Below are 24,964 nucleotides of genomic sequence, written 5' to 3' on the forward strand. Positions count from 1 at the left end.
TAATAGTGGCAGGCAATAAGCTTTACACTTTAGAGGAGGACTGTTTTGTAGAAACCAGATAGCACTCTTACATTTCTTTGCATAAATTATGAAATCATCTGCTTTAAGAAGTGCTCATATTGCTTTATTTTAAAGCTGCTGTGGAGTGCAAGATCACAGGCATTTTAGCACATTTATTTAATTATGATCTAGTAAGGAAAATGTAAGATTTCAAGCTCTATCAGAGCAAATCACATAAGGTATGGAAAAGGTTTGTGGAAACGGGCTATATAATAGGAAAATTAAGGTAACTCCTGAGGCTAATCCATTATTTCAGCATCATCGTTTGGTTAAAAAAAAATGGTGCTTCAGGAGTCCATTCTCACTCTTATTAAGTATCTGATAAAATTCTCTCTCTTGGATGAGCAGAAGGATGGGTTTTCAGATTTTTCTCTGTCACACATCCTCCTCCCTAAGAGCCATCAAACTGAGATGAAGTAAATAGAGAATCTGATGCTTAATTTTAGGAGATGGGTCTTGCCTACCTTGTATAGCTCTGTTTAATCACCCATCTCCAGAAAACAGGAGGCTTCTAGGAATAAAAGAGTGACTATTCCTGAGCTAAAGATGTCTCAGATGAAATTGACACTAGTTCTTTCCTAAAAGGACCTACCTGGGCCGCACAACTTTCAAAAATCAAGCTTACACTTCATGTGAGCATTATCTGCTGTGAAATTTTAAAAATTCTCTTCCAATCTGTTGGAACATGTCCAGGAAAAGCAAAAATGTTGATGAAGGGTCTGGAGCACAAGACCTGTGAGGAGTGGCTGAGGGAGCTGGGGGTGCTTAGCCTGGAGAAAAGGAGGCCCAGGGGTGACCTTATCACTCTACAACTCTCTGAAAGGAAGGTGCAGCTAGGTCGGAGCTGGCCTCTTCTCCCAGGTAACAAGTGACAAGACAACAGGATTCAGAATTCACCAGGGAAGGTTTAGATTAGATGGAAAGGGTGGTCAAACATTTGAACATATTTCCCAGGGAAGCGGTGGAATTACCATCCCTGGAAAGTAAATGGATTGCTTAGGGACATAGTTTGGTGGCAGACCTTTCAGTGTTAATGACTGGGTTCATGATCTTAGAGGTCTTTTCCAACTTTAATGATTCCATGATTCTATAATCATACAGAAATTATCACCAGAGTGTTTATTTCTGTCCTTTTGATGCTTTCTATTCCATTCTGAATTGAAAGAGGAAAAAAAATATATTAGTTAAAATGCTTCAATGCAAAGACTACATAACTAAAAAGAGTCAGGATCTCCCCCATCTTCCAAAGTTACTTCTCTTTGAAAGACGTGAGCTGTGGCAGTCATGCTGGCATATCCCTTGGAAGGCTGAATTTTTGAACATAAAGTATGTGGTTTGTTAAGGGTTAAACCCAGTAGGCAGCTGAGGCCCATACAACTGGTCTCTTAATTCCCACAGCAGAAGAAGGGAGAGGCTCAGAAGGGCAGAAATAAGAAAACTTGTGATGGAGGTTAAGACAGTTTAATAAGTGGAGTGGAGAAAGGAAATAAAATATGACAAAATTCAAGTGATGCAAGAGCAATCACACACCATCAGCTGCCTGGTGTTCAATCAATCCCTGAACAAGGAAGATGCTGGAAAACATCTTTTCAGTTTAATTGCAGAGCATGATGTAATATACAACTGTGAGATTACCTCTGATGACTTTGGATCAGGCGTCTTGTCTATGTCCACTACCACTTTCTTGCCTGGAGGGGAGAGAGAGAGAGTGAATGGGAAACAGAGAAGGACTTAGAAACACTCTAAGACACTTTAACAATATCTAGAAAAAGGGTCTGTTATCAATGCTGTTCAGAGTGCAGGGTCACATATGCAGGATCTAGCACCACAGGAGGTGATGTGAAGAAAATCAACTCCACCCCAGACAGACCCAATAACTGATTTAAAACTCTGTGTCTTTCTGACACTGGGGGATTTTTAGCTGTGCAGTTGCTAATGAAAATGATTTCAGTATTTTCCTTTGCTCTGCTGTTTGTAGAGGGTGTAACTAAATTCACTTCAGGGCTGTAACTGAAGATGTCCTGACAGCTCAGGTAGAACAGAAGATTGCATTACAACAAAGACAAAAACAATTTCTTTCTCTATGTGGCAGCTGGTGCTAAGTTACCTGTTTTCAGAAAAAATAGTTTGTTTATCCTACTATTTCTTTTCACACAGCTTTGGGGAATATTCTTGCAGGGACCTATGTATTATTTGAAAGCAGTCTCTGTCTGATTATTAGGAAAGACCACCAGGTCTACCACTCTGCTAAAAACCATTTGAATTACTAGCAATCTCCCACTGAAACTTGTGAGACATTGGCATTTGGGTATCTCTGAAAATTTGAGTTTTGGAAGCTTAATAAGCAAACTTGTAAATACTCCTGAAATAAATAGGACTTTTGTAGTATTTCAGTGGATTTGAACTTCCAAGATTAGAAATTTCTTCAGAAGTAGAACTGTGGGGCTTTTGAAAATATCCTGGCTTCTCTGAAAAGTAATTGATCTGATCTAGATGAACTGTAACACTGTTTAAGGTCCTTGTCATTGCAGTTGATAGTCTAGATAATCTTAATTCATGGACTTAGAAATAAAATTTTAAAGATAGTTGCTTAACCATGAAGATCAAGACTTAAAGAGCTTTCTAATATACTAGGGCATATTATCTCCATTTATTCCCAAAATTACCTATGCAGACACTATCAAAAGTCAAATAGAATTATGTATATCTCTAGGTGGTTAATTATCCTTATATACTCTTTAATTTGGCTTCATGATACAATATCTGTACCTTTACTTTCCCTTATTTTCCCTTTTTTGAAATGGTTTATAATAGTACCTCTGCATGACAGATCTTTTTTGAGAAATCTCCACAAAATTAAAAGGCAGGAACTGCTTTTAAATTCTATGTACTACAGATGTTGTATTCCTTTTTTTAATTTTTGTTTCATTATCTGTAATTCTAAGAAAAAAGAGAAACCAAAACTAATATGGGTACTGCTCTGTGTAAGTATGTTCCTAAATTTCTCAAAAATGTAAGTGTTCAAATAAATGAGGAAAATTTAAAGGTTTAAAATGATTCCACAAGGGTCACAGATGTCTTACACAGTCCACAAAGTAAAAGGCCACTTTCTGAGCTCTGACAGACATTTCTTTCTGCAGTGCACAGATCTTCACATATAATGACACAGATATTTCATAGCTGGAAAAAGCCAGTGTTGCATACTATACCACTGATACAAATATTCATAAGGATTAAAGTATTAGCCTCTGCAAAAATATGGCTTTTTTTTCTTGTTTTAGGAGGATTAAATGGTTTGATGCACTCAAGTCCAGACAGGAGAAGGATTCTAGAATTGAGTTGGAAGCAAACCCATGGAAGGCAAACTGGATAACTCTGGCTACTCTGAGGAGAAAAACAAGGTAAGAAAAAGAAGATCTCTCTCTCTCTTTCCCAGTTTTCCCCACCTCTTTCTCCCCTTTCCCAGTACAACAATATGCTTGTCATCCCTCCCTTTCTTTCAAGGTCCTATTCTACCTGCACCTTTGCACCATCCTAATGCCATGCACAGGACTTTGAAAGCTCTTGCAGGTTCTAGATACTCAGAACCAAGGAGATAGAAGATGATCCTCAAAAATAGATTCTTTTTTAGTTTAAATTCATGCGTGGTACAGAAGAAGTATGACAAAACCAAAACAACTCATTACTTTCTCCTCTGCTTTCCTATTTCTGTTTGGCTCCAGTTTATCTGGAAAAGAAAGATACACCATTTCTGATGTAATTTAAGAGCACCAGTATGACAGGGTATGTATGATTGGTACTGAATTTAATTTTTTTATTTATAACACTCTACACAGCAAAGCAGTGGATTGCAAAAGCACAGACTTCTAACAGAGGAATCAGCTGAAAATGTCCCAAAAGATGGCAGTTTTTAGTGATGATTTGTACAGACATTACAGGCAGAGTATTCTCTTGTAAAAATTTCCTTCTGGAAAAACAAAGATGACACCGAGCACATGAAATTAAGGTCTTATTTAGGCACACACAAATACTGAAAGAAACTGCTGCGAACCAAAATGATTCTTGCAGTTCAAGCACCTATGCATTGACAATTTACAGCCAATATGCATGGGAATACAGAACATGTGAACTTTTTAACTTTGAAACTACTAAGCTCCATTTGCCCTATTGCAAACAAGAGAGAATTCACCTAAGCATTGATTGCAAACCCAAAATAGGAATTCACATTTGCACTGTTGCCTCCAGTTTTGAGCTCCATGGTGCAGGGGAACATGACATCAAAAAAAACTGAAGTGAGTCTCACAATGGCCCCCCAGATAAGGTGCCTGTTATATGAGAAGTGGCTGACAGTGAGCTGGGCTTGTTCAGCCTGGGTAAGAGAAGTGTAATGGGGAAACTTCACAGTCTTCAGCAATGGTAAATATAGAAAAGATGGAATGATACCGTCCTTTAAGCTCTGTAGTGGTAAAAGGAGAGGAAACAGACAAAATCTGTGAGAAATCATAATTGAGCACACATAAGATTTCCTCTGTGAGGATGACAAAATGGGCTTGAAGAGGGGCCTAGAGATTCTTCATTCTTGGAGATATCCAGAATATGACCAGTCACAGCCCATGTAACCAGTCTGAATGAGGTGTTTGAAGTAAATGACCTCCAGATATCTCTTCCAGCATAATCTGTTCTGTGACTCTGTGGTCACCTTAATGGAATTTTAAAAATCCTACAATTATGTGTCGTCTTTTGATTTATTTAGAGAGTGGTTTCGTAGCATCAATGTTTTTATATTCTTCCATTCTGTTTTTTCTTTGGTCATATATGTTTTGATGCAGATTCATTGAAGGATAAGATTGTCAATAATCTATGAATGATTGATTACATATTCCCATTTCTTGTGCTAGGAAAAGAAATTATCTGTAAATGTCAAAGATAATAATTTTTCAATTATTTCAGTTATAATTTATCTTTTTCTTCAGCTCAGCAAATGTCTAGAAGCAGAACATTATTTCTTCAATTCATTTGCTACTCTACACTCAAAAATATTTGAGTTTTCTTTATTCTGCCTGTGTTTTGATAGCAGTGGGGTTTTAAATGTTTTATACTGCACGTTCAAGTTACAAACTTGACAAGCTGTTGCAGTGGCCTTTAACAGGACTGATGTGAAGTGGGAGTTGCAGAGCTGAAAGGGATGGAGGCTTCTTAGAAAGACTGGAAATTATTGTTCCCCTTGCAAAGGTTAAGATTTCAGTTCCAATGTAGCAGCGCTGCAGCAGACTGGGAGGAGCAGTAAACACAGGCTGCTATGAGTGAGTTTCTGTGAAATTCAGGGACTGTGGGGGGTTGGCTTGACCTATCATCTGTTTTCTTATTTCCTGTTTACCTATCTATGACTGTAACCTTCCTGCTACCCAAATAACATCCAGATCTTTGGAAAGCAGTTTGTGTTTGTGTTGTGCGTGTTGTCTGTCTGACAGGCAAAGGCTAATCACCATCCTCCCCTGGCAAAGCCTACAGAAGAGCAGTAGAGATAACAAATTAATTGAAAATGTTATGTGACAACAATTCTCCTGAGCTCATGAGTCTGTCTAAAGTAATTTAAAATAGATTTTTGTGAGAAAATGAACTAGTATCTCAAATGATAAATATAATAATGAAGGGGTGCAGGTGGGGAGTTGCTTTTGCTTTTGGCCTGTGCAAATTCTTGTGAATGAAGCAGAGTAGCATTCATCTGAATCCATCATATTTTAAATAAAACAGATTCACTGCTCAACTGATGGTGGGATACTGGGCTATTTAAGTATCTTCTGGTAGTTTATGAGACACATTTTGGAAATTCTCATCTCCCATCCATGTTTGGATTTATACTGTTATATATATGAAATATATACTCCCTTGCTAATTCTTCAGTGGAAAGCCATAGCTACATTTGCGATTTAGCACTCATCTGTGAGGTAAGGAGCTGTGGAAAGGCCTCTCCATTTCATCTTGGCCTGCAGAGCACAATGGTGTATTTCTACAAGAAACAGGAATCATGATAAGAGAACAGAGAATCTCATCACTGGAAAAACATAAAATAGCCAGCATTCTTACTATATTTGAGAATACTGTTACAAAACCACTGTCCAGATGCAGGAATGTTTATGAATAAAATCACTGTGTGATCTCCACTGGTGTGAAGCCAATTGTAGCCTTCACTTCTAGGAGTAGTAAGAGCTTATGTGTCTCCTTTGGCTCATATGGCTTAAACAGGAAAATCCTAGCAGTTACTTAGCTTTAATCTGGACAAATTGCCATTAACAGGTCAGTTTTAATTATGTAAGTTTCTGTATTTTAATAGCGGTTAGTATGATAGTATTGATGTGGGCCTGTTACCAAATGCAAAAGGGACTCTGTTAACTGGACACAGAGAAGGCAGAGTTAGTGACCTTGGACTGGTCTTCAGTGGCAGGATCAGCCCTCAGGAATCCTTGACTCAGGAGACCAGAGTAAAGGAATGTTGGAAGGGGTAGTTTCCCTTTGTCAGGGGGATCTGGGTCTACCTGGAGAGAACATCTAGGCAAACGGGATGCCTAAAAATCCTTGGGCTCTAATGGATGCATCCAGAAGTGCTGAGATGCTGCTCATGATCCTTTTTGAAAGGTTGTGGTGATCCAGAAAGGTGCCTGAAGTCTGAAACGAAGCAACTATCATACCAGCCTTTAACAAGGACAAGAAGGACCCAGATGACTACCAGCTAATCAGCCTCCCCTAAATCATCAGAACAGAAGAAGTGCTTCACTCTGGAGGCTGCCAATATCCACATGAATGGCAAGAAGGTTATCAGAAGCAGTCACCATGGTTTAACCAACATAAAACATTCTTGATCAATCTGATTGCCTTCTACAATGAAACAACTACCTGGATAGACAGAGTGAGAGCCATGGATATTGTCAACCTTGACTTCAGCAAGGCTTTTTGTGGAATTCCCCTGTTCCTAAGAGAGAGGAATTTGATCTTACCCCTCTTGTGTTGCTAATAACTGCTCCCTTGACCGGAACCTAACTCCACCCCTGTGATACCTTATAAAAACCCCATTAACTTGCCTTTGCCTGGTCTTTCGTCTCTGTCCCGCCCCTCCTTTCTGGGGGTAATAAATGAATTCTCAAGCTTTCTGAAACAAGGACCTGTCTCATTTGTTCCCATGCCTGAAGCCAGCAGCTGCACTCTCCCTGGACCCGATGAACCCAATTGTAACTCAATGCAACAGCTTTTGACCCTGTCTCACAAAACATCCTCATAGGCAAACTTGGAAAGTTTGGATTGAGTGAGTGGACAGTGAGGCTGCCCACTGGCTGAATAGCAGCTCCCGGTGTTGCAGAGGGTCTGATGGGAGGCCTGTCACTGGTGGTGTCCCCCTGGGTTTCATACTGTGCCCTGTGTTGTTTATTGCATTCATCAATGACTTGGATGAAAGGGCAGAGATCTCAGCAAGTTCCCTGATGACCCAGAGCTGGGAGCAGTGGCTGATACCCCAGAGGGATGTGCAGCACTTCAGAAGGACCTTGACAGGCTGAATGGATGAGAAGAGAGGAAACTTCTGAAATTCAACGAAGATAAATGCAGGGCCCTGCACCTGGGAAGGAACAACCCCAGGCACCAGCACCAGCTGGGGCTGAGCTGCTGGAAAGAATTCTGAGGAGAAGGACCTGGGGTTCCTGGTGGACAACAAACTGTCCGTGAGCCAGCAGTGTGTCCTGGGGCCAAGAAGGCCAATGGGGTCCTGGGGTGCATTAGGAAGAGCATTGCCTGCAGGTTGAGGGAGGTTATTCTGTCCCTCTGCTCAGCCCTGGTGAGGCACATCTGGAGTTCTGTGTCCAGTTCTGGGCTCCTCAGGACAAGGAGAGACATGGAGCTCCTGGAGCAGATCCAGTGGAGGGCAACAAAAATTGTGAGGGGGCTGAAACATCTCTTCTATGAGGAAAGGCTGAGGGAGCTGGGCCTGCTCATCTTTGAGAAAACTGAGATGTGACCTTATCAGTGTCTGTAAGGGACATCTGAAGGATGTATGTAAAGAGGATGGAGCTAGGGTCTCCTCAATGGTGCCAAGCAACAGGACAAGAAAATGTTGGGCAGGAAATTTCACTTGAACATGAGGAAGAACTTTACTATATGAGTGACTGAGCTCTGGAACACGCTGGTCAGAGATATGGAGTCTCCAGCACTGGAGATTTTCAAGAAAAATTCAGACACAATTCTGTGCCAGGTGCTCTGGGTGCTCTGGGATGACCCGGCTTGAGCAGGGAGGTTGGACCAGGTGAGCCACTGTGGTCCCTTCCAACCTGACCCATTTTGTGACTCTGTGATTTTGTGGAATGGGGGACAGCCCAGGTAGAAGACCTAGCTGTGAATATGGTTTTTAAATGTTTTTCCAATAGGGAACCTCATTTTATATCTGGTATACAGAGTACGTATTAAAAGCTCAAGTCTCTGCTGGAAAAAAAAAAAAAAAAGGAACCTCTTTTTTGTTTTTGTTGTTGTTGTTTTGTTTTGGTGCAGAAATTGCAGCGATAAATCTAATACTACTTGCTGAAAAAATAAGCGAGTCCTGCCAAAACTAAAAACATTGCCCCACCCACCTCAGACATTGAGAAAAAAGACAAAAAAGGCAATTCAATTTGCTTTAATTTAAAATTATTTCAAATAATCCAAACCATCTAAAAAATCCACACCATACAAAAAATGTTGTGAGTTATCTTCAGAGATTTTGTTCAGAAATATTTCACTTCGTTGTCAAAAGTTGATCTCCTGAAATATATAAGTACAGCAAATCATCTTGGTAGGATTCTGAGGGCAACAGAATCAAGGGTAGGAGAAGGAAGTCTGGCACAGAAAGTCATTGTGCAAGAAGAGGTTTGAAGAAGAATATGAGACTCAACAAATCTCAAATACTTAGTTGGTTTACATACATCAAACACTATTAAGATTACCTTTTTATAAATCAAATGAGTAGCAAATTCAATTTGATATGGTTGGAAGGATTTAATCTGCAAATAAAAAGCCCTCATCTTGGAAATCCTTCAAGAATGAAATGCTTCAGGTCAGAACAAGCTGTATATGGCAAGAATGTTGAACATGTGTTTCTTTCAGTCCATGGAGAGAAACCTGTTGACAGAGAGTTATCATCAGGAAATTTACTGTAAAACAGAGAGATACAACATTGCTTCACAGATAATGCTTCTGTTTCAGTAAGGGTTCTGATCTGCTGTTTGAAGGAAATTGTGGTTTAAAGGTAATTTTTCTTCCATCACAGTTTGGGATGGGGCCCATGAAGCAGAGGCAAAAGGGTTTATTTACTGGCAGTTTGCCTCTCTTACCTTTTAAGAAAGATAACCAAAAAAACTAGATTTCTTCTTGGTAATTTTTCCTGTTCCTGTCGTTCTTCATAAAAAGAATACAATTCTTTCATCACTCAGAGGGATATTTTCTACACCCAAGAGAATAATTCACTTCACCTTGAGAGAATCAAGCTGATGACAACCTTTTAAGCTGTAAGACCAAGCAAAGTTACATGAAAATGTAATGTAATGTAACGTAGATACATGAAATGTAATTAAATCTCTTAATCATAACTTCTACTTTTCAAACTTAGTCTAAAATAGTTTAAGTGTAGGGCTATCACCTGTGAAACATGTTTTGCTTAAACACAAACTTTATCTGTATTTCTCCCACTGCTATATTAAGTCGTGTATATATAAACTAAGTAAATAACGCCAAGAACTTACATAAAAGTTACAGCAACTCCTTTCTTTTTGCTTTGTAAATGGACTAGCTTTATGTGTTGGGTTACTCACATCCCAGAGGAAGAAACACAGCATTCAAAGGCATAACTGTCTTAAAGCATCTGTGAAGTACTGTGCACAAAAATATTCTGGGGCAAAAAGGCTGGAGAGATGCAAGAACTTCTTTCAAAGAAGAGATTTGTATCATATCCTAAGATTTCAGTACTAACAAATGTAATTGGGCTGTGCCCAGTTTGAAACCAAATGGCAGGATCTTGCTGAATTTGAATATATATATATCTTGGTTTAGCATAAGACATTAAAAGAAAAATTTATGTTTGGAAATGGCTGGTTTAATTGTATGTAATTTGAATTTCTTATTCTTGTGGTGTGTGATGAACAAATCTTTACCTTTATAAACTGCCTTTGTTACACAGAAAAAAACCCTTGTCGTTTCCTTATGTCAATTCTAAAGGACAATTTTTATCATACAGCATTTCATCTGTCTAGCTTCAGAAAGCCCAGTGAAGTGGGAGCAGTGAAGAAACCAGTTTGAGCACTGAGTGCTCCATGTAGTATCTAGTTTGACAAAATATTAAAGCTTTTGGCTGAAATTTATACAGGCAAGAAAGAGAGGTTAATAGAGTAGAAAGAAAAGAGAAAAAATGTATTTGTCCTCCTTTATTTTTGCTCAACATTTAACAACTGTCTCTAATTCTTCTTTGAAACATTTTTATACTATCAGAGACACAGGAATATGCTGCTCTTGCAGAAGCCTATGTGTGGGAAGAAGCCTAATTTAATTCATCTCAAACAAATTTCCATTTTACTTACAGCAGTTAATACAACTAACATATCCTGAATCTCCTCAGCAATATATCCTGCATATCTTCATTTTGGCTTAAGGCTGAGAAAGTTCGGAGTGTACAATACCAGTTCTGTGACTATCACCAGGAATACTCTAAAAGGGACATGTGCAGGGAAAACTCAGTATTAGAACAGGAGCAAGAGGAAATGCAGCAGATCCCAGAAGTAACAGCGAAGGGCTGATCTGAAAAGTTTTCATTTGCTGTGCAGGAATCCTACCCTTTGCAAATGCCTGAGGTGTTCTCTCTAAAGTAGTGCTGAAGACTGTCCCAGGTAATATGTATCCCAGGATAATTCTTTTTCTGAACCACTCACAGCCGTTCTGCTTAAGCAATCATTCTGATACTCAGACTATCATAGCCACAGCTGTGTCTTGAGCTGCTGAGTCTTTAAGCCAGGGAGCTGCTGTACTTGGTGGAAAATTGCCACCACAACAGATTGCCTTCACTGGCAGCCCAGGCTTTTCAACATCCATTAATTATTACCTGGGTTGTGGTTTTGTTCTATTTAAAGAGAGAAACAGAAGCCTGTTAGTCTGTGTAGTCTTTCAGCTGCTAAGAAAACTTTGCTTAAATGATACCATGATTTTAAGCACCTCATTTTTCAGATCCATGTATGATGGCTAGGTGTCTTGCACCAGGATTAATATCTGGGTGGTTTGTTTTTTGGTTTTTTTTTGTTTTGTTTTGTTTTTGTTTGTTTGTTTGTTTTTTATTTTTTTCTGTCTCTGAAATGAAAATACCATATTACAAAAGAATTTTATCTTTTTGTACTTGATTAAGACCTCAGGGTCAGACCCATCTGTGAAAAGAACTAAATCTTTTAAATAAATTGGTGTGTAGGATTATCTATCCCTTCAACAAAGAGACATGAAGATCCCTGTTTACATACCCTAAGCGTGGTAATTCTGGAAGAGATGTACATTTTGTTACCACCATCTTACCACTGATCAAGCGAAAGTTCCAAAGCTGAATTTGGTGTCCTCAAAGTAGTTACTGTACAGCTCAGCCAAGTGCAAAGACTCGTATGTTACATTAATAGAGAAAATCCCACAACATGTCAATGTACATAGAATTATGGTGGTTCCATTTATGATGCTGCACAAAACACTTGCTGCAAGTGAAGGCAAAAATGAGCAAAGAGGGTTCTAAGCTCACCACATGTCTACTGCAATGCATGTTAACATCCTAATATGCTGTTTTACATTCCTTTAATACAGCCATCTAGATGCTCTGAAAACCAGGTTTCTCTTCACATACCATGTTTGTTTCTGAGGAATAAGGAAGCACTTAGTTTTAAGAAAATAAAAAGAGATCAAATTATCTTTGACTATGTGTTGCTCTTCTTTTCCTATCTTCAAGTAAATATAATATACCACATCAAAGTCTGGTTTAGGATAAATGATAAGTTTTGGATATAATTGAGAAAAGAAGGAAGACAGAGGGAAGGCAAATATATGAATATTTGCAAAAATAACAAGGACAAGAAGGTATAACTAAAGGATGTAACTAAGGATAAAAAAATAGATCTGAGCAGCAAGCAAAATCCTGAGAAAAATATTTCAGAGGAAGGGATAAAAAATCCATCTGTAAATGACATTTCACAGGTAAGATGTAGCAGACTAACTTGTCTGTTTTGTCAAATGGATCTGCACTCTCCAGTCCCTATTCACTGAATCTTCATGGTTAATATAACACTATCTGAATAAAATAGTAACTTTAGACATGAAAAGTGTAAATGTAATTTTAAATGTAAAAAAAACAATTTTAAAAGGCTCTTATCTGACCTTTCAGCTGAACTGTTTTAGTCAGATTTCTGCTTTTTGCCTTTAACTGTAGCAGTTGTCATCAAGGTGGCTAGGGAGACCTTGCCAAAATGAGGTCCTGCTTTCTGAATGCTTGCCTTCAGATCTCCATTCTCTTTTTTCCTTCTCACAGGGTGTCCTTCACTTTTTACTTGCAGGGGTGTTACTCTGCTAATTCCACCAACAGAATTGAAAACAAAGTCTTTCCTTGCTTTGTCCTCTCCATTGATGTTGTCCAGATACCTCAATTATTTATCTTCCTTTTCCTTTGATCAGCCCCTGGGATTTCATCATGTGCTCCAGAGTTTCAGCTGCTACATACTGTAAAATGTACTGCTTTTCAAGTAACAGAGCAGTCTTTCATCTGGAAAATGGATAATTCCATTGTTTATCTTCGGTTATATATAGATGTTGCCTGCATTACAGTTAATTAAGAAAAAGTTACCTATAATTTGTAACTCATAAAATGTTTAGAAAAGTTTTACTACTCTGCTTCTAACTGGACCTCACTTCTGTTTCTCACCTCCTTCTCGCCTTCCCTTGACTACCTCCTCCTCAGATTCCTTTCTCTAGATGATTTATGAGTTAATGTCTTCTCACAACCTAAATATCTGTTACATTTCCAATGTAAGGTAGTTTTTTTTTTAACCACTATAACAACCATTATTACAGAAAAAATTCTATTTAAATGCACTTATAAAAGTACATTTGTAATTGTAAATTGTAATTGTAAATACAATGCAAACCATTATCTTTATAAAGTGCTTGTTTTATGGAAAATGAATGCTGTGTTTTAACCTTTGATTTTTGAATACTTCCTTCAGTGATGTTTACATTATTTTAAAATAATCTGGTAATTTTGTGTGTTTGTTATTGTCCAGGAGAAACACTTTCTAGTATGTAATGAGAGGTCCTTTTAGACAAACGTAGGAAGTTCAGTTGTAGGCAAATGTGAAGGGCATTTTCAGGACATGGTCTAAATGAAATTAGAAGGACTGCAACTCATCCAATACACATCTAAACTAACATGACACTGATAGTTTACACCATATAATAATTCACTTCTAAACATTTTGGAAAGAGATGATGACTCACAGACAACTCTGTCCTTCAAAGCATTGGTGAAAGAATTCATTAATTAAGAGGTAACCTTATAATAGTTCAGCTGCTTAAAAATTTCCAAAGCAATACTAACCCTACTTAAGGAGTCCAGATATTATTTTTGAGGAAACTTGACATCTTCACTCTTTTAGAGCTGAGCATAAAAATAAACTGATGTAAAGCAGCATCCAAGGAGAAGAATTAAACATCTCAATAATTCAGCAACCTTTTCAGAAAGGTTAGATTTGATCCATATAGATGGAAGCCCTTTTAAAGTCTCATTTCTAGTCTTCTCCTGAGAAAGAGTAATCCCAAATGTGTAACTTCCAATTTTTGATTTTACTCTGTTTCTCTTATCAATATATAGAAACTATCTCTCTTCCTCAGTACAGGAACCACTCAACAACTTTGACATTAAAATTGCTCAACAAAAATTAAGCCAGACTACATGCAGAACTTGTTTGTTTATATACATTTAGAAAGCAAATCTATTAATAAGAATGGCAATACTTGTCAAATGAGAAGTGATGGAGTCTCAGACAGAAATTATTTGCTGGAGTTTTTTTCAACTAATTTGTAACTTGTAAGTGGGCCAAAAGTTTTATATAAAAGTTTTCAATATGCAAGAAGTGGACCCGGACTGCAAATTATCAAAACATCTGATCTGACAAGCTTTATCTGTGTGTACCTCATTGTAAAATCAAATGGTGAGTTTTGAGGCTCACAGATTCCTGCTCCTTAATACTGAAAAAAAAAATTAAGTCTTGCTGGATAGCATATAGTTTCTGAATTTTTGTTATTTTATTTATTTTTCCTTGTGTTTTGTTTTGGGTTTTTTTGGTGCGTTCATGTATGTGTGTGTGCTTTTTTTTTTTTTTTTGTTAGTTTGTTTTGTTTGTGTATTTTAGGGTTTTTTTTTACTTGTTTGTTTTTTAATGAGTGAATCCTAAAATGTTTTGGTTGGAAGGAACCTTAACAACCACCTAGTTTCACTTCCCTGCCATAGGCAGGCGCACCTTTCTCTAGACCAGGTTTCTCAGAGCACCATCAAACTTGGCCTTAAACACATCCAGGGCTGGGGTATCCACAATTTCTCTGGAAACCTCTTCCAGTGCCTCACCACCCTCACAGTGAAGAATTTCTTCCCAATATCTAACCTAAATCTACCCTCCCTCATTTTAAGGCCCTTCCCCCTGCTCCTATTGCTCCAAGCCTTTGTGAAAAATCTCTCCTTCAGCTCTCTTATAGACTCCCTTCTGGTACCCAAAAGTGCTATAAGTCCTCCCTTCTGCAGCAGAAATCACTTTACTTTAAAGCTTTTTCAGTTGGAAGTTCAAAAAGATGAATAATTATCACTTTCCTGTGCTCAAGTAAAATCCTTTATTTTAAGTAGTACAGTTACTACTCTCTTTTTGAGACCTTTTTCCTCCATGTTTTTTATCCTAAATAATGAAAACATCAAGGCTAAACTGTCAATACTTTTCCTGGGCTTTAAAAGAAATGGGTAATCTTTATTCAGTTATGTTAACTGTCAGAAGAATTGGGAATTAAATTGCTTAAAGAATAGTTCCGCATTTTAACAAAATATTTCACCTAAGTAGAGGAAAGAGACAAGTTGTAAATGAGAAACTGAAATTATAGCTTTGTTGACAATCACCTTTGGCTTTTGATGGGATCGTTGCATCTATAGCTATTATTTTTTGCATTACTGAAGAATTTTTGATCATAACCCCCTGCCTCACCATCTCCTTTTCTGATGCCAGCATGAATAACAGGAATTATTGCTTTTTTTGCAATGGCAAAAATTTCCTGAGAACAGCTAATCTCATAAAACTGATCTAGGATAGGAGTATTTTGATATTTCCTGTTCTCTTGAAAGGTTCTTAATCCTCTTTTAGAACTTGCTACCAAAATATTCAGCTGTATTTTAACGTCATTGACTCCACACCTGATACTCAGTAGTTATCTGGCTTGAATTTCAAGCATAACTAGTCTCAACAGTCTGAAAAAAATGCTGAATCTCCATAGAGTGCAAATTATTCCACTTAATACCACAGAAGTGGAAATTCCTAAGATGTGAAAATTGCTACCGGCCACTTAACAAATGCCACCCCAGGTTTAAGGAAGAGCAGATAATATAAATAGGTTACAGACTCTAGGGAAACAAGACAGAAAAATCAACAGTGAGAATACTGGGAGTCTGGGGCCATCGGAATGGTCTCTGTGCCAAAGCCAGGTCAAGCAATGCCACCCATCTGGCGCCTTCTGCTGCAGCCAGAGATGGGACAGAGGGCTGTAATTTTCCCATTTGTAAATTGTTTGCAGAAATCAACATTCCTCTTAAACTTTTGCAAATATTGCTTTTATTTTCACACAAGACCTTTCAAGGACTGCTTAGGATTTAGTGGGATTGCCATTGCTTAGATCAGAAATTTAGAAGGCTGGGGAATGTGAGAACTATTTCATGTAGTGTTTTATTATGTGATAGTAACAGCTGCTTTAAAACAGGTTCAAAAGGATCATTTCTTGTAAAATTTTAATATCTAAATTTATTTTTTTTTTAATGTAGCTCTCAGGTAGATTTACTATGCACTCTATCAGGCTACTTAGGAGTAAAAATAAATAAATATAAGGTCTACTATTTCCAAAGTCATGATTGAGCCCATTGGACTTTCCTGTTAATAATATGCATATATTTCTTCCTCATGATCAGCATGCCTGGTGCCCGACAATTTCAGTCAGTGTTCACAGAACTTCTATTCTCTGCTTGTTTAAACTGTTATCTGTTCTTCTTTGCAGACATCTTTTTGTTGTGGCAGAATAACAAAGTAAAAAGCAGGAATGACTCCAGGGTCATAATACAGACTTTGAATGTCCAGGACCTGGAGGTGAACTCACACAGCATTCCCCAGGGGTGGGAAAATTGCAGATTCAAATGATTAGTCAGCAGTGAGACAATTCCTACAACACAAGAGAATAGTGATTTCCATGACAACAGGCTGTGGGCAGGGAGGGTGACTCAGAGGCAGAGATAATCCCACAGGATTGACAATTACTGGTGATTGCTCTGGGAGGTTCTGGACCCAGTATATCTCTTATACAGATGTGTCTAGGCCATTTGAGTCACGACAAACATCAGCACTTTTCCCTCAAAATTTATCTTGGACACTTCTCCAGGCATTGCATTGGAACTTATTTTGTGTAAGTTCTCAAATGTTGTAGTTAGTTTTTCAAAATTACATTTTTCAGAATTGTTTTGGTTTGTTCATATGTATGTGAGAGAGAGAGAGAGAGAGAGAAACATCATAAATTTTCCTGTCTGTATTTGGATGAAGAATTATGTTATTGAGGACTTTACTCATATAACATATTAAATTAAAGTCAGAGGATGCTGTTCACATCAGTCTTTCATTTAAACTGCTACTTAAACCTGGCAGGCCTCCTGCCTCATCCAGATAAGTTCTCTAGTGCTACCCTGTGTATATATGTGATGCTAATGAAATGGCTCAAAGTCTGACTAGTCTATTTAAAACAGTCTATTTTTAACTGCATTCCTAGGTAATTTTTTTTTTTTTTTTAGCTTTTCTGACTCTGCTGCTGCTCAAATTTAACCTTGGACAACAGGACTTTTCAACCATACCCGTACTCAACTCCCACTGTTGAAGTTGTCAAATAACTATTCATGCAGTTGAAACCCTGAAAGTGTTACCAGAGCTCTTTGCTTTCAGACCATTGGCAGGTAGATGAAAAATACCCAGAACTATGCAAAAGGTGAGACTTTATTCTGTATTGATAAAGGCAAACAAATAACAGTATATAAGGTACTTAAACTGTAAATTTTAAAAAAGTCTAAAAAGTGAGTATATTCTCCTTTTGCCTCCTTCTCTTCTATTCTAGTGGCTTAGATAGAGCTTAGTGTCTGCCTTCCTACACTGGTGCTGGCATAGCTGGAAACCTTTAAACTCCTTGGTCAGTAGGCCGTGGAACTTCAAATTCATAATTTGGGGATTTGCAAGTCACTTTACAAACATTCATAGTGAGTTTGCTAGATACTTTTCTTCCTGTATGCAGGAAACCAAAGATTGTAAGACTATTTCCAGTTAATGGAATTCTGTTTATAGGATCATGTTCTGGTGCTCATATGTAACATATAATGGGTTGGTTTATACATCTCTGTATTTAATTAATTTAATTTGGTTCATTGCACTTATTTATCTTACAATTTATATAATTTTTTAAAAAGTATTCTTCTTAATCAGTGTTCAAATAAAATCTTTTTTCTAAAACAGACCCTCTTAATACAGAAACAGTCATAGCGATATGTTACTTTGTCTTTTGGACAGTTCATTACACAAGTCTCCTCTGGCACACAAATATCTGCAATGGAAACAGCAAAAGCCCCTCTAGTGTAGCTAATAATGTGTAATGCAAGAAGGCAGACAGCAGGTGCTAATGTCTCAGAACTGTTCTAATATTACACCTATTCCCTACTTCTCTCAGTCTCATGTTTAATGCTTACAGTAGGCTGGCAGTGACTGTGCTGTAATTATACTTTTAGTTTCAGCCTGTAAGTTCTATAGAACTCTAAATCACTGTCTCTCAAGCTCTGTGTGTGCACACAGCATTATTAAGATCCATTTTCATTACATGTTAAAGGCATTGTGCACACATGGAATAAACTTTTATGTTCTGGGATCCAGAGAGGCACCCAAATGCTGTAGCTATGTGACTTAAGAAGACTCCAGGATGTGCTGCTGAGAAAGGGCATTCTTCTTTTGTTTTCCATTTCCCACCCCTTCCTCAAGATCAAAGGTTTTGCTGTATGCCATGGCTAACTTTGTGTGACCAGATGGGACAGTGACCTGAACTGGCAGGAACGATCTCTTTAGAAAGGAGCCAAAACAAAGTAAATGATGTGCCCTGACACTGAGCCTAATGAATCCTGGTGCTGATATTAGAGAGAAGACAAGGATGTGTGGGCCAAAACAGTGGTCAAGGGGAAAAACAGTAATCAGAAGAAGCTCATGAAAAATGGTACTCTGCAATGCTCTCTTCTCACTTTTGTAGACTAGATATCCTTGGCTCCTGTACAGGACAGTTCCTGGCTTAATAATTCCACTAAGTTGTTACAGTTGTCTTGCCATAAAACTGACACCAAGTCAAGCTAAGAGGCAAGAAGTATCACCAAAGAAGCAATTAAGTGAAGGAGTAAAAACCATCTCCCAAATTCCCAGGGAGATTTCTCATGCAGTATTTTTGCCAGGCATTACTATAGCAACCAATAAGAATATTGATTTCAGAAGAATTCCCTTTCTTCTTCCAAATCTGGAGGCAGATGATATGTGTTTTGTTTTGGGGTTGTTTTTTCTCCTCTGAGGGCAGTGCTATATCACAAATAATGTTGCAGATTTATCTTAAGAGAAGCTGTTAGCATTGTGCTCGTCTTTTGATTATGAATGCTAGTCCATTTAGGACTTGCAGGAAATATGAAAAGGAAATTGGTTTTCAGCTGCTTTTTGAAACAGCCTAAGTAAAGGACAGTTTATTTTAGTCAAGTAAAACATGTAGAAAACATAATACATAGAAATTTTGTGATAGTGATGGTAGGATACACATTCTTAAATACACATATTATATAGCTGCAACATTGTTCTTTTGCCACAGAAAAACTCTTATTTTTGTGGAGAAATAAAGAGAGGTTTGTGACAAGTTTATGTGGATGATGTAATGACAGATTATGATCTATAACCTTTTGTCTTTCTGATTTTTTCAGGTGTGCATTTAATACAGGTATGATCATGTCTTTGTGGATTATTGATTTTTGTGTTCAGCATTTGTTGGTATTTGAACATGATTTCAAAAGTGGTGAATAATTTTGGAAGCTGTACTTGATAAATGTCAGACAGATAGTTTGTTTATCTCTGTATTTTTTTTTCCCTTTTGATATATGTGCCTTTTCCTAAGTATCCAATTTTACTTCACATTTGAAGGACATTTGTTAACTCAAAATTATATGTCTTTTTAATGCTCTCTGCTGCCATATCTTTCCTGAATCCTTCTCTTTAATGGCTTTAATAGCTTTAAGGGCAACAGGAAGAGAAGCATTACCAATCTTCTTCCCATGACCAGGGAAGATGATATTGAAAGATTAGACTTGAAATAGAAATATTGCCCATAGATTTCCCCTACCTTTTCCTTACTGAACATGATTATCACTGTTTTCTCTTGCTGGCATTGACACACTCCTGTGGATATCACTTTGTTTCTTCTGAGCCTTTGTTCTGGATGTTCTGGATGCTGGGTGTGATGTGTTTGAGAAAAAAAAAATTAAATTCTGGCCATAATTAGGAGCCTTTTGGATGTGGCTGCCTGAGAAATATGTACACTGTGTCTCCTTTATGTTTTGAGCTGCCATAAATCTTGAATGAGACTAGGTGCTTTAGGAATTAACAGCTGTTTTTGCATCAGGGGAATATATTTCTGTTTGAGCAGTATTGTAGCAAACAGGACAATGGACGGGTGAGAAATATCACTTTAAAAATATGTAAAACTATTTCATAAGGTTTTAGATAAGGACTCCAATATTTTATAACTAGGAAAAAAAAGCCCTAAATTCCTTCTACTCTCAAAATTGAAATTACTTTATCCATTAACTAAAAAAAAAAAAAAAAAGGCTGACAGGATAAATAAAGAACATAAAACAAACTACTATTTTTGATAGGAAAAGAAAATGTATAAGGTGTAGATTCAGGATTGTGCAGAGAAATTACTTTTTTTCACTTGTGTGTTGGTAGAACAGATACTTGTTCATTTCTACAATTGCTAAGTTGCTTCTAGTGACCTGATTTTAAATCTGATGTGCCTCCAGCATATATAATTACAGGAAACTCAGATGAAAATCTAAGCCCAGATGAGTAAATAAAAGTTTACTCATTTTGTTGATCTTTAATGGGGAAGGGAGTAACTCTTAAGAATTTACTGAAGATAAATTAAAACTGAATCTGACCTAGAAGAATTATGTAAGCATGTCGAGTGGTGTGAAAATCCCTAAGGAAAGAAATCATGATAGCAACTTTAAAAGAAGACTGAACTTTGAAAAATTAGATTCTTTCTACCATTGTTCCCTCATGATTGTAAGACATTTACTTAAAGAATAAAGAAAATATCTATTTTTTTTAAAAAATTGGGATGGATTTATGTTCTTTAAATAACCTGCTAGGCTTGTGATCTCATCTCCTAACCAAGCATATCTTTGAAAATTTGGAAGATGCAATTAAGTTTGTAAAACCTCTATGAACTAGAGCCTATTAGAAGTAGGTTTCTAAATCTGCAGCTGTGCTGAGAGATAATTAACTCCACTGCATTATTTGTATTACCACTGCATTGTACATAAAAACCCCCTGTCAAACCTAGCTTTATTTCAGATGCAAACATCATGTACCCTTTTTGCCTTGGATATTAACACGCCTACACGATTATTCAAAAATGTGTGAGTTTTGCTACTTAATCCATTAAAATGAAACATAAACGTTGTAAAGCAATAAACTTGTGTAAAATTTCTTCTACTATTTCCTGGATTTAATTAATCTTATTGACATATTGTTGAATATTATTGACATGTGCCCATGTGGGTGGGTAGTGGAAGCTCTGTGGAAGCTCCTCCTTAATTTTCAAAGTCTGCCTGTGCTTAAAAATGGTAAATAAAAAGCAATGTCAAAATAGTTTCTCTGCATATTTACGACTTCTGCAGAGTCACAACAGTTAAATCTGTAAACCATGGGACAAAACTACAGTTAGTCTCTAGAAATTACTCCTCTAGCATACAGTATGGATGTCAGGCTACTAGCAATTTTTCTCTGAAATCCATTCCTGTTTGGTCCTATTGCTCCTTATTGAGGCTTAAGCACAAGTGTTTTATCTTTTCTGGGAACCATAAAGAACTTGAACACAACTTTGTCTTCTTGTTTTTCCAGAGGGATGGCTTAGGTTTAGCATTAGAGCCTGTGCTATTCATCTGCTTCTGACTTTGGCAGGAAATTAGATGCCTAGAGTCATTGAATCATCGGAAGGTTAGGAAGGGATTATAACAACAATGTAGTTCCACCCTGCCTGTCATGGTCAGGGACACCTTCCACTAGATGCAGCTGCTCAGAGCCACATCCAACCTGGCCTCAAGCACTCTCAGTGATGGGCATCCACAGCTTCTGTGGGCAGAATTCCAGTGCCTCACCACCCCTACAGTAAAAAAATTTCTTCCTAATGGCTAATTCAAACCTATTCTTTGTCCATTTAAATATATTACCCTTTGTCCTGTTGCTTCATGCCCTGATAAATGACCACTCCTTATCTTTCCTGTAGTCCCCCTATGAGTGCTGGAAAGCTGCTCTGAGGTCACCCTGGAACCTTCTCTCTTCCAGGCTGAACAGTCCCAACTCTCCCAGCCCGTTCTCATTTGGTAGATATTCTGATCTTATTCTTGGTGCTTCTCTGGACCCCCACTAGAGCAGGTGAATATATTTTTTTGTGCTGCAGACCCTAGAGCTGGACACATTGGTCCAGGTGGGTTCTCACCAGAGCCCTGCTGGCCATGCTGCTTTGGATGCATCCCAGGACATTGTTTGCCTACTGAGCTGCAAGTGCACGTTACCAGCTCATATTAATTTTTGAACCCACCAGCTATCTCAAATCCTTGTCCTCACAGCTGCTCTCAATTCATTCTCTGCCCAGCCTGTATTTGTGATTGGGATTGCCCTGACCCAGTGCAGGACCTTGCACTTATCTGGTTTAACTTCATGAGTTTTACACAGGCCCACATCCCCAGTCCATCAGGTCCCTCTGGATATCATCCCTTCTCTACAGCATGTCAACTGCACCCCACAGCTTGGTGTCATCAGCAAACTTTCTGAGGGTGCTCTCAATTCCCCTGTCCATGTCAATGAGAATGATATTAAATAATATTGGTCCCAATGCAGGCCTCCAAGGGACACCAGTTATCATTTGTCTCCACCTGGACACAGAGCTATTGACCACACCTCTATGAGTAAGATCAACCAATTCCTTATCCACTGAGTGCTCTACCTGTCAAATCCATGTTGAGACAAGGATGTTGTGAAATGCTTTGCACAGTTCAAAGCTGAGAAGTGTGACATCAGACACACTTTCCGCATCCACAAATATTCTAATCCCACTGTAGAAGGCCACCAAATTTTTCAGGCACATTTCTCCTGCTTAGTGAAGCCATGTTGGCTGTTAGCAATGACAAAATTTCACCAGGGCATGATCACTGCAGCACAGAACTTCCTACAGTCTTGACGTTTAACATAAGTCTTTCTGCATTACTGAGCAACAGATCCAGAAATGATTCTTTGGCTGGAGTCTCCATCACCCATTCTAGAAAGCTGCCCTCAATGGAGCTATTTCCTGGACTACTTGCAGTTTGTTGGGCCACTTTGACAGATGTTACACTTGATTTTAAGACCTCTACCAGGCTCAGGGCCTGCAAGAAGGAGGATTCCCAAGGCTGACAAAAGGGACTCCTCATCGCCCTCATTTTCTTGATCAGACAACCTGTAGCAGACATTAACAACAAAATTTCCTTTGTTGACTTGTTCTTTAATTTTCATCCATGAGCTCTCAGTCCTGAAGTTCAAAGAGTTCTGTGGGATCAAGCTCATTATTAACACAGCAGGAAACTTTCCCACTTCTCATTTCTTAGATTCTTTCCCATGAGGAAGATTTACAGCGATTTCTTTTGAAGTGTAGAAGCTAACAGTGAAGGAGACCTAGGTGAGGTTGCTGCTATTTTAATCCCACTTCCCAGCCTTACCTGCCTCTCATTCCACAAGTTGCTAATTCTCCTAAAGCCGCAGTACTACTCTTCCTGCTCATTTTAACTTAGCACCTGGTGGGACAAGAATAGACTTCAGACTCCACTATCATTGTTTCTGTAACATCAAATTTTGCACTGACTGCTTTGTTTTTGTTTGTCTTCAAAAAAAGGGCAAAATATATTCCTGATGTTTTAAAAATCTGTACTTCGTTTGCTTACTCAATGGGTAGTGCAATATGCTTGCTTTCTATAGCCTCACTGATAGGAAAATCTATACTTCCCTACTTGTGCCCTTCAACCAGTCCACTGTATAAGGGGAGGAGAAATATGAAAAACAGGGATCTAAATGTATGAATAAGCAAATAAAAATTTTCTAGGTATCCCTTCATTACACTTTATAGAACACTCTTCCAGGAGGAATATTTTTATGGTCTTTGCTGTTTAACACCTTTTTTATACTGTGCTTTTCACTATCCCAAATTAACCTCACTTAAGGTCATTAGGGAGCTTATAAGAAAGTTCACATCATACTTTCATGTCGTGCTATTACAGCAGGAGCTTATTTTTGTGAAGAATAATGTAATCAAGAAGCTGTTGGACAGCAACTACAACAAAGGAAGGCTAACTCTATGGATAAATAACCCATTGCCAATTCTGTGAAAAAGCAGATGCTTGTACTTTTTGCAGGGAGTTGCATTCAAATGATATAACAACATATTTAAATAAGGATGGCAAGGATGTAAATACAGATTATTGAAAACTGAGGGTCAATTTCCTTTTTTTAGTTTTTCTTCCTCTAAGCTGTATAATATGTGTGAACATATACAAAAAATATATAAATCATCACTGGGGAAATGTTAAACCTTTGAAAGCTGTATTTATAATAGAGTCACAAGTATATATTAAAAGAGGATCTTAAACATTATCAGAGTATAGCTGAACACATTTGAAAGTTCCTGTGACTTGTGGTGAGGTTTTTTTATCATTAGCCAAGTTACTCTTCATTGCAATTTGCTCTTACTAGAAAAAAAATTTCTCTATTTCATTGAAAAAAATGCTTGCAATGGGAAATGAAGTTTTTAAAAAATTACTACAACAATTGGTGTGAAATTAAATTAGTTAACAAGACTCAAACTGCCCATGTGGTGTCATCAGGAGGATATTCCTCTGAGAAAATTGCTGGCCTTGAATAATGTTACTTGTATGATTTGCCCTTTCCCCCACTTTCTAATAATGTGATATGGATGGACATAATTGTACATTCATCCACGTAGGTTTTTTTCTGCACAGGAAGTAATTTAGCAGTCATAAATTAAGCTCTTTCTGGTACCTAAATTATATTTCCTTTCTCTCTTTTTGCTTATATACACTTCTTCAATGGAATTACTCCACTAGTTCTACTGCTGCTAGAACCTGTTCCTTTATTTTTTGTGCTTCTAGGATTATCATAAAGCTAAAAGTGCTGAAGCAGCTTTTTTAGTAATATGCTTCTAGTCTTCAAGTGCAAAAAAAGAGCCCAGTTTGGCTGATCAACTTAACAAAAAGCTC

At 37.7% G+C, this 24,964-nt stretch overlaps 1 long non-coding RNA gene across 1 annotated transcript in view; it reads left to right on the forward strand.

Moving 5' to 3' along the window:
• The first annotated feature begins 2,081 nt into the window (after nucleotides 1-2,081).
• The window catches only part of LOC140682030 (uncharacterized), a 55,308-nt gene continuing 32,425 nt past the window's right edge, over nucleotides 2,082-24,964 (forward strand). Inside the window, exon 1 of the long non-coding RNA XR_012053264.1 lies at nucleotides 2,082-3,461. This is a non-coding gene — a long non-coding RNA (uncharacterized lncRNA). The remainder of the gene's footprint in view (nucleotides 3,462-24,964) is intronic.

This window comes from Taeniopygia guttata, chromosome Z, assembly GCF_048771995.1.
Source record: "Taeniopygia guttata chromosome Z, bTaeGut7.mat, whole genome shotgun sequence".
Classification (NCBI taxonomy): domain Eukaryota; kingdom Metazoa; phylum Chordata; class Aves; order Passeriformes; family Estrildidae; genus Taeniopygia; species Taeniopygia guttata.